The 11274-nt window shown below is 39.8% G+C and overlaps 1 long non-coding RNA gene across 1 annotated transcript; it reads right to left on the bottom strand.

Moving 5' to 3' along the window:
* Positions 1-2378: 2378 nt before the first annotated feature.
* Positions 2379-4254, bottom strand: LOC111694417. The gene is made up of 3 exons (XR_002763626.1): positions 4194-4254; positions 3698-4117; positions 2379-3622 (listed from the first exon to the last, which is right to left on the bottom strand). It is a non-coding gene; the product is annotated as an uncharacterized LOC111694417 (long non-coding RNA).
* Positions 4255-11274: the final 7020 nt, after the last annotated feature.

Genomic DNA, 11274 nt, shown 5'->3' with positions numbered 1-11274 from the left:
TCCCTTTAGGACTCTGGGTACAACAGCACCTGGGTGATACTCGCCTATTTGCACCCTTTTGACCCCCCTCAAAAACGCGAAGAATGAATGAAAAAAAAATTGTGTAACGCCGGCACCCCACCCTTTCGCCTACTTTTTTTCCATCCACCGCATGCGTGCCTCTCTGGGAGTGGGGAAAATAAAAGAAAAAAAGATGATGAGAGCGAGAGCAATCGAAGGGTTGTTTAGAATCATCATCATAATGATAATGTAGCGCAGGACTGTATAAGGAAGGAACGCGCCCGAGACGTATCCGCGTAGAGCGAAAAATTTTCGATCGTCAGTCGATTGTCGAGGCGACGCAGTGAACGAACATATTAAACTTCGTACTCGCGTAAACTAGAGAAGATGTGCCACGAAGATTCTTGGTGGGATAAGGAAAATCGCCTCGAGTGTGGATAGCGAAAGACTGACAAAAGTAAAGAGTGCTTAATTTGAATTTTAAAAAAGTGAAAAATAGTGCCTACAATAATTTATCAATTTATGTGAAATATCTTATGAATTTGCTAAAAAATATCACGTAGTAAGTATCGAAGGATATGTGCAAAGGAAAAAGAAAGATAAACCGAGAGAAAATCGGTCGAACGAAAGAGTCAGTCAATTTTCTCGATAATCCGATTTAACCCGAATCTTACCTCCGGAATAATAGCCATCCGAGTAAATAATTTCCATCTGAAATCGACATGAATAAGTTAATGAATTGGCAATGGGCGAAAAATCGGTTCGAGGTAGAAAGAGAGACGCGTCCTATCTCCGTGCGCGCCGCGACTGCATTGACGATTCCATCACATTTCGATGTTAGAATATGCATCCGACTCAGAGCATATCCGAAGATCGATAAACGTCGCGCATACATCACTCCAAAATCGCGAGACCCGTGGCTGCATAATTAAGTTACGTATTAAGATCCGCGTGTCACGTGCTTGGAAATCTCTCCGAGTTGGCTGCTGTTGCGGCTCGAATCGATCCAGCCAATCTGTCCTGTGCAGTGAGTATAATCGTACGTACGGCTATACACGTTCATATAAACGTATCGCGGGGTTGATGTATAATTAGCCGTCTCGAGTCTCGACGTTCATACCTAAAAATTACGAGAGAATATATGTGCGCGTATACGATGGGCCGATTATTAGCCGTTTCCGGGTCATTTTTCTGCCCGAAAAAAAGCACAAAAAAAGAAAACAGAATAAAAAACGCTACCGTTTCGTGAATGAAAGAGCTGCGCCAGCTAGCGAGCGACACAATATGCCCACAAGGTATCGACCTTCGATCGGAAACTATGGCCTATAGAATGATAAAAAAAAGAGCTACAGGATTTTTAAGGGGCTATAGGATCACCCTTGTAGCGACAAAACGATCTCTTTTACGAAACTCTCCCCCTTCGTGCGATAGAGAGAGAGAGAGAGAGAGAGAGAGACGAGAGAGAAGGATAAAAGAAATCGCGTCGCGTTGCGCGTGTAAAATATCGAACGGGGCGAAAAAAAAATCCGAAAGGGCCTCACCGCGCGGCACGTATACGCGGATTATGACAGATGTTATGTGTGCTTCGTGTATGCGTATAGATTGCTCACGGGGATGACGCGTTGAAGCTGCTGCCGCTGCTGCTGCTTCTAATGCTGGGGCACTGCCACTATTTTTTTAGTTTCTTTCCGCGAAACGTACGTCGATACGAGACGAGATTTAAGATTGTTTTGGAGGAACGGTAACATTGATCTTCGATGCGTGCTCGTAGCATTATGAAGGGGATTGTTCCGAAGGATTTTTCATTAATACATTTTAATGGGATTTTTTACAGAAAATTAAACTTGCATTTGAACAATTTTATTTTCACGATAGAGAAACAATAAGTATTCGATAAATGCTTCTCATCGAAGTTCCTAGACGAAATTCATAATTATTCGGGTAAAATTTCAATTCTATTTTATTAAAAATACCCACGTTCCAGAGAGATGAATTTTTTCTGAAAACTATAATACAGCCCCTTGAGGGGGCCGAAGAAATTAGCCAATAGTCCTTGCCTACGCGTTTCCGAGACGCCATTTTGGGATAAAAAAAATACTGACCGATGAAGGGGATGGACGCTTCGATTTCTGTTGCCATCGAACGTGTACGAGCCTAAGATCAATGCTAGGGGGTGGGTCCAGCGTGGAATGTAATGTAAAGATCGAAGTTACTTGTATGGAGTAATACGCGGAAAACTATGTACAATTTAATATAACATTTAAATTTATTCAAATTAAAGCATTATCGTTTATTTTCATGAGAAATTTATTGATTTTTACAAATTTGTACGTTATATTTATGCAGTCAGATAACATAAATAGAATTCATAATGTTGATATAAATGAAAATTTTTTTATTAGTCTTCTGCACAAATAAATTGCATCGTAAATGATAGGTCATAATGCGAGAATGATGAACTGCATTAGATGTGGGTTTGAAGACGTCTCTCTTAAGTGAATCTTTTACCGCATCTATCGCATTTGTGTATGATACCACTGTGCATTGTACGGTTATGCAATTGGAGAATGTGCTTTCGTGTGAATATCTTTCCACGTATATTACACGGATATTTGATTTTGATATGCACCGCATTAATATGTTTTTTGAGACTATTCTTCCATCTGAATTTCTTTCGGCATGGGTCACATTCATACCTGATATTATCGTGTGTTTTAACGTACCAATATAGGCTTGATACTTGTGAAAATATCTTCCCGCATACTTTGCATGGATGTGCAACATGATTGTGCACTGAATCAATGTGTATTTTGAGATAAATCTTTCTTCTGAATTTTGACTCGCATATATCACATGCATATCGTACACCGTTATGTACCGAAATAATTTGTTTTTTGACACCACTTTGTGTGAAAATATCTTGCCACATGTATCACACGCATGTGTGACACCCTTGTGCACTGCATCGATTTCTTGAAAACGTTTTTCGACAAATATCACATGTGTGGGTGGTACCATTATGTTTATTAAGAATGTGGAAGTTGATACTACGCTTCTGTGTAAATTTCTGTTCATATGCATCGCATGTATAGACAGTATCATAATGTACTGATAAGATTTATTTGCAAATTTTTTTCCGCCATTAGGCATCCAATCGATGTGAGTTTTGAGATGACTCTTTTGTGTTAATGTCTTCCCGCAAATATCACATGCGTAGGTAATATTACCGTGCATCGAATTAATGTGTTTTTGGAGACTTTTTTTACTGAAAATGTCTTGCTGCAGATATTACATGCAGACCTGACACTATTGTGCACCGTATTGATATTTGATATTTTGAGTCTCTTTTTATTGTTAAACTCTTTTTTAACATTTCTTAATTCATTTTTCTCATTAAGATCAGGGTTTAAATTCATAATAAATTTATTTGCTTCACCTCCAAAAAATTCTTTTTTCACTCCATCCACAGTTTCTATTTTTGCAAGTGATTTTGAGAATAATTGTCAAATTTCTTAATTGATAATAAATTCATACTATGCTTCATGAGTTCGGATTCAAACTCGATTCGCATGTCGTTAAATTCATTTTCATGATTATCCTCGCATTTTTTAAGCATTTTAGCCTGTAATAAAATTGAATTTAAGTAAAAATCATCGTTGAAAGCAAATGCAAGCGGGGTGTAAACATTAACACTTACCGAATTTTCTCGTAAAGGTTTAGAAAAGTTAACGTGCTTAACATCACGTGTATTGTCAATTATCTTCACGGAAAAGTGATTAATTCATGAAACATTAAACAGAAAAATATTGCACTACGAAAGAGCATGCAGCTTCGTCAATTGCTAAAACTACTTAACGTTTTCGAGTGCATGGTCGTGCGACATTTGTAGGAAGCTGCAATGGCTAGAAAATTTGGTAGATACTCCGTAGCGCAGTGGAGATTTGCTTCGCTTTTCATAAAGCAGCTTCAGAAACGGTTAAGCAGCACGACCTCCTGTGGTGTAAGTCTGCATCGTGTTTTGTAGTTTTCGTAGCTTTATCTTTCATGAACCAATCACTTTTTCGTGCTGTAATCGTCGCTTTCTATCAGCAACTCATCTCTGGGCTCTTGTTTAACTCTGTAAAGATTTCAATAAAATTAATAATTCGTGTGACAATATTTCCACATCTTCATTCTTATAAAAAAAAAATTACCTGACAGCGCAGTTGAATAAATTACTCGATTCCATCCTTCTTGCATAGAATCTCACTTACGATTGATCTATCAGTTATAATGTTACACGTCGAATCAACTGCTTTCGATTTTATTCAATAATATTTACAAATCATGATCTTAAAATTTGGGTATGGCAATGTAAACAGAACAACGTCAAGTCATTGTGTATTATCAACAAAATTATATTATTGATGTTTAGCCTAATACGCAATAAAAATTTTTCTACGAGTGATATTTCACCAGAAAAAAAAAAAATTAAAAATTGAAAAAATAATTTTACGGTGTGTGAAGTGGGTCAAGAAATAGAGCATCATGGAAAATGTTTCATATATTCAATTTGATGATAATAGGATAAACAGATGAATAAAATAAAACGGTTTATTATTAACGTTTGTTAGCATTCAAATTTTAAACTATTTTTCATAATTTAGTGGCGTCCATCGTAAATCAATGAATTATATAAATGAACTATGTCATTTTTGAAAATAACTCAATTAAAGACTTAAAAAACTCGAGTGCTTTTTTCTGACACAATGAAAATTAATGTTGAAACAGTTTTTTTGTAAATAAATGTATAACTTCAGTAGTCGGATAAATAACGAACAAATCCCCGGCAGGTTCCCGTATACATAACATATATCGACGACAACTGTCGCGGCGTCATTCGTCACGAAGCGATTGGCTATTGGTCAAAATTGGCCCGATGGCCTGTATCGATTATATCGTAATGTTCGTGCCCCTTCGCACACATGGCTATATTATGCACGTATACATAAGCGCACGAGCGTCAGACAGTACACATACGGTAGTAGTAGCACGTCGGAGTCGGAGAGAAAAGGAATCGGTAGGTGTGGTTTACGTGGACTGGACGAAAATCGCTGTCCCCTCCTCTCTCTCTCAACTGTGTCTGCATCTATCTATATAGACCCGCGCGCGGCGGTGGCGGCGGCTTTCATGTAAATGATCAAGAGCTGATTGGCTGTACTATGCACCACTTGTGGAGCTCGACTCCGTTCTATGTGCTATATATGCACATATTCTCTATATATTTTCTATACGTGTATCTACTGTACTACACACCACATATGGAAGCATTGATTTTATTCGATTAGAGCATCCATTTTTTCCGTAGATCAAGCGCTTGGTATACCCTGCGTCGCTTGCTTGTGGTTCCAGCGATTCTAAGAGGAATTTTCACAAGGATTTTCGAGATCTAAGTAGAGACATCCATGTAGAGTTTGTCAAGATGACTTTAATACGGCGATACGTGCGAAAAAAGGTAGCGAATATACACAAGTGCCCGAGTCATCGGCGAGGTTCAATCAACCCGAATTCCTTCTCGCGACTCGAGAGACTCGCGCAAAAGCTTCTCATCGCGCGCGCGCGCGCGGCCAACCGATACAGATCGGCGAGCGAGCGAGCGAGAGAGAGAGAGAGACGATCGAGTTCACACGAGCGCTGCTAGTATATGCGCTCAAGGGAAAAATAATGACGAAAGAAATGAGAAAAAAAAACCAGAAGTGAAACAGCCAAGAGTCGAGCTTCTCTATCATATTGTGTCTGCTGCTGCTGCTGCGATGACTCGACCAAAATACGTCGTCTTTCCACATTATATACCTGCTGCAGCGATAGGTACGCATCGCTTGCAACCGAGGCAATGTTCCCTCGTGTGTATACCCTGCGGAGTCGGAGGCTCGCGCGACTTCGTGATCGGAAAAAGACTTTGTAATACAAAAGGATCGTCGCGGATTTTGTATATACACTGCGAGCGTTCGAGGTGCCTATACACAACGCCGAGAGAGAAAGAGAGAGAGAGAGAGACAGAGCAGCGGGTGGGGTGTGTTGTGTTCGTTGCGTGCTGGGTACCGGAGTTCTCGCCCATTGGTGCCTTATAATACGTAAGGAATATCGGCGACGACACGCTGCAGCCGCCACGAGAGCACTACATCGAGAGCCGTCGAGCTTACTGGACGCGCGCACAGTCGATCCACGCGTTTTTCCTCATTATTGCCAATAAAAAAGTGTCTCATTTTATATACGTTAATTGATAAAATCCATCGAGTGCTATCGAGCTAAAAAATAATGGAATTATATCGTTTGTGGACTCTCGGTTGTATTGTATATCTTCGATCGAGCCCGATCCCGACGCGGGTTTATTCAGGTACGATTTTCATAGTTGAATAATTAATCGTTCTCCGAGCTGTAATAATCGTTTTTTAATTAGAAGTGATTTCAATGTATAATGCTGTGTTTATAAGGTATCACTGTGATTCACTGTCAATCTAATTTTATACTCAATGTGTTTGCTCCGAAATGGAATCGAACTTTTCTGAGCAGAGCTTTGACTCATTAGTTCTGTTATTATCTTTTTTCGCGCTATTCTGTCACATTGCAAGGTAAATTTTAAATAAATTGCTACGTCGTTAAAAGCTGTAAGATCACTTTCTCAAATATTTTTATAGCAAAATTACGATAAGCCTGCACAGCCACAGTCGCAAGATTTTCCAAAAATTTATTGTCATGTGTCAATATGTAATTTCTTACGATTTCACCACGACGTGTATCGAGTGGAGAGAAAATTTCTTTCGCTCCACGCTCTTCTGGTCCGAGTCATAAAACGTAATTTTAAAATGTCCATTATAATCGTAGGTCTATCCTTCTGTGTGTGTGTGTTCGCAATACATCGCTGCCGACTTGGTTGCACCTCTCTCTTTTCTTTTCCTTGCTCGCCAGCAGCGGCAACATCCTCGCGGAGGAAATTACTAACCCTTTTACACAGTATCGAGAAAGCTATAGCTATAGACTATTGCAAAAAATACCGTCTCTCCGATATGGCAAAAAGTCAGCGTCTCTGCTGCTATAGAGAGACGCGATTAACATTGAGCCCCGCGTTATGCTACTCTGGCTAGTAGTAGCAGCAGTAAGTAGTATATACTCGGCAGTGAGCGGGGCCTTACTTGCTTGAGCCCGAACGCAGCGAGGCTCACTTTTATCGGCGCGCGCTCGTTTCTCGTTACGCTTCACTCGCGCGGCGGCGTAACGGAACGATCTATGGGCGCTCTTCTCCTCGCGGACTCTTATTTTTTTTTTCTTTCTTTCTTTCTTTCCTTTTTTTTATCTACCTTATACTTTTTTTCCCCTTTTGTCGACTTGGGCTCCTCGGACTTTCGCAATGTTTTTACGACGCCTCGAGAACTCTTTGCTCTCGCTGGCTGACTTGTCATTCTTCGATGTACTTTTTGCGCTTTTACGACCAAATTCTCGCGGACAGAGAGAGAGCTTTTGTTTCGCCCGATATCTCTTACCTGTGCAAAACCATTGCTTGGGTAATTATCTTCGATAAATATTAGTTGCTTTATAATATGTGTGATAGAGCAAAGACGAAAATACGCGGCATTTATCATTATAATGCGAGCTGAGTATATGAAAATTCGACCTACTCTACAGATCGCGGAGTCGCTATGGTAACATGCATAAATGGACCCCTAGGCGTCTTCGTTCGTCCAAGGGGGGTTGAATCGTCATATTCTTATCCGTCGCGTATGTATTTTTTTTCCTCGTACTTCATTACCAAACGCCCTGTGTACCACGCATGCTCGTGCGCCAAGCACGCCTCGTATTTCGGAACGTTAGATTGAGCCATAATACAATATAGCCTTCACCCGCACTCCCTTACGCAGTGTACTGCACGCGCCTTGGAATTTAAATTCGAGCTTATATTCGAGCGGCGTTAAAGAGTTGCCGACGCGCGTCGATAACGATCTGCCGCTTTAATACACCGTAGCCGCACATCGATATCAACGATTTGTCCCTTATACAGATTGTGAGTACAATGAGTATGTAATACAGGGAACGAATCGCGATAAGTGTCCGAGAGTCGATTCTGACTTCGTTAGTCTCGTATGACTAATTTGAATCGACTCGAGTGCGTACGCACAATTATCAGTGCCTGACCATCTCACCTTCGCTCGGATCCGCACGAGTGTATTTTGTTGTGTACATGGCTCAAAAATTGGATTCAATACCTTGATACGAGCATGTGTATACGTACATTACGATATGCTAATTCCGGCACGCGACTCGTTCGACCCTCGTGTAAAGAATAAAAAAAACGTGATTTCTCGTTTTCTCGCGCGTTGACACGCGCTGCTCCGCACTGCAGCCGGAAATATATTTAAAGGATAGAAGTGCGTATACGTAAGGTCGCACGAAGATGACAAAAAATGTGGCAACACAAACGTCTCCTCGGAACACAATGCACAGTCGTAAATATGTAATGCGACAGTAGTAGTCCACGCGCTCTCTCGCACTCGGCTGAACCCTAACATTTGTATAATGGTCCTTTTTCACCCTTTCGCGCCACTGAGCGCCTCGCCCATGTCTCAATGAAGTGACACCTGTAGAGAAGCGTGTGCGAAGCTTTTTTTGCTGCAATTTATTCGTATTATAATATTATATAGCAGAAACCACAAGCTTTCGGCACCCGGAGTCACGGCCACGGAAAGTTATTACGATCGCCATTGTACAAACGCGATGCTACACGAGAGTGCAAAAAAATACTCGAAACCACTGACACATACACACTTAAAAAATTATGCACCTGTATTACAATATAATATAATATAGACGGGCTTCTATAAGAAAGAGAGAGTTCATTGCCTCTCGAGCGCGCACACATACACAAATAAGCAGCAGCAGTGCACTTTTATAACATGTACGCGAATATTTTTCTTTCCGGAAGAATCGCGTATCTTTTTGCGACTCGTTAAAAATTACACAGAACGATATAAACTGCTCCGTGCAGCTCCTCGTCTCGCGCGGTGACGCCAAATACCGAAATGCCAAAGCCTGTGCTAGAAGCTGTATAAGTTTTGCCTCGAAACATCGAACGACGATCTTTTACTTTCCGAAAGGCAAAAAGGTGTATACACCATGCACGGGCTCGTTCGTTCGCTAGATGCAATTTTCATAACTTTTCCTCGGTTTATATGGCTCGTTAATATTTTTATGCTCGTTCCAGTTGTACATCGGGCCTTTTGCTTTTTCTCTCTCTCTCTCTCTTTCTCTATGACTGTCTGCCTCTCGTTGCACTCGCAGCATAATTACCTTATTGTTTTTAGTACGGGCAAGGAAAAAAGACTCTCGGGGAAAACGTACGTACGTATTTCATTGCCGCTCGCGTGTATATAATGTATGCCAATATCTCTCTTCCTCCGCTCGGTATATAAACTGCACCGCTGAAGAGAGAGGAAAAAAAAGAAAGTATTCGATATCGTATCAATTTTTCGCTCATGCCCATCAAAGCGAATAAAAATCATTGGCGCGCTGGCCCCGGCTAATCAAGAGGAAAAGCTTTCTCGTTTCTAGACGTACTTTCGCGCAAGCTTTGCGAGACGCAACTTTTCTTCTTGTATAATACACGTTTACTACACGAGGGTTTCTCTCTCGGGAGGGCTATCCTTATCCGTCAAAAATCCGTGCGCAGGTACATACACACACACACACACATACGATGGCCTTAGCCCAATAAAGCCCATTTTCACTCTGTGCTCCGAGCGGCGCATTACGCAATTTATCCGAATAGTCCATTCATCATCGTCGGCCCATTAATAATTCGTCCAAGATAGAGAGAGAGAAAGAAAAACAGAGAGGATAAAATCGCGCTGCGCTCGCTCAAGAGCGCACACGACGAACCTTAGATATTGGCGCGGGTGCGTGATGTTTCTCGACTCGACGTGTTGTTTGTATACACACCATCGAATCGTATCGCATTTTTTTTCTTCTTCTTCTTCCTCTCTGTGGCCTTTTCAATATACACCTGCACACTGTATCCTCTCGCACGCTTCATCGTTGCGTTATAGTAGTACCTATACACCCGGCTGCGAGCGTGATATTTCTATTTTAGAGCTCCTTCCGAGTGACTTAGGATTATTGAGTTGTTAAAATTGTATTATATGCTGTTTGAGTTATGGACGTGTGCGCGAGCCGGTGTGTACGATAGTGACTGACAATAATTATTTTTATTAGCAATCCTTGTGTTGCGTTACCTTGAGATTTATATATATTTTCTAAGGAATAAAAATTAGTGGCTCATAATGACTCATAATTATTCAAAAGTGTATCGAAAATATTTTCATCCAAGCGTATAAACGATCAAAAATATATCTCTATTAGACTAGAGACTATGAATACACTATTTTGTGTCACTTTTTACGAGGGATCGATTTACCGAATCAGAATTATCGTATCTTTTATAAATTTCATATAATAACATTAGGTTGTTTTCGCGGGTTTTCAAATCGCGATTCTCGTGCATATGAGGAGCGTGGAGTGACGCTGCTCTCGTCTGCCATACTTGCCATTTGAAGCGCGACACGCGCTCCTCGATTCTGTTAAAAATTTTTGATTTAAAATTGACGGAGGACGCTTTTTTCTCTCACGATAGATTTAAATTCATGTAAGCATTTAAATTTAAGTGATTTGAATTGAAAATTAATGATTTTTTCGTGAATAATTTCGTATTCAATTCGATTTGAAGTTTTTTTAATTTTCTACAATTTTAACATAAAACGAAAATTTTATTAAATTTAGGTATAAGTATCCAGCAATTTAATTGTTTATGAGTGGGCTTAAAATGAATCTAATTGTGGTATTTCATAAACCATGCTCTACGATTTATACAATTAATTCAACTTTGTCACTTGCAGATTCACTGATAAAGGTACTCGCCATCTAACGGTGAAGGTTGGTTTTGATTATCATAAAGTTTTCATATATTTTTGATCAAATTAATGAAAAAAAAATTATTATAAGACCTTTAATTTTGAATCAAAATGTTAAAAGTTTAGATCAAATAGAATCAAATCCTTTTTTTGCTTTAAAAATAAGGTATGTAATTGTATTTAATGGATTTTTTTACAAAAACATTAAAATAATACTGATACGCCTATTTTAAACAAAAATGTTGTGTCAAAGTAAAGATTTTACATGAAAAAAACCATTCGTCGTCTCTCAAATACTGAAATCTACTTTGATTTCTTATTATGTAAAGATTTTTAA

The sequence above is a fragment of the Trichogramma pretiosum genome, unplaced genomic scaffold (assembly GCF_000599845.2).
Source record: "Trichogramma pretiosum strain Unisexual culture from Peru unplaced genomic scaffold, Tpre_2.0 scaffold8, whole genome shotgun sequence".
In the NCBI taxonomy this organism is placed as follows: Eukaryota; Metazoa; Arthropoda; class Insecta; order Hymenoptera; family Trichogrammatidae; genus Trichogramma; species Trichogramma pretiosum.
The sequence above is the reverse complement of the archived record's forward strand: the minus strand, read 5'-3'. Positions and strand labels throughout refer to the sequence as shown.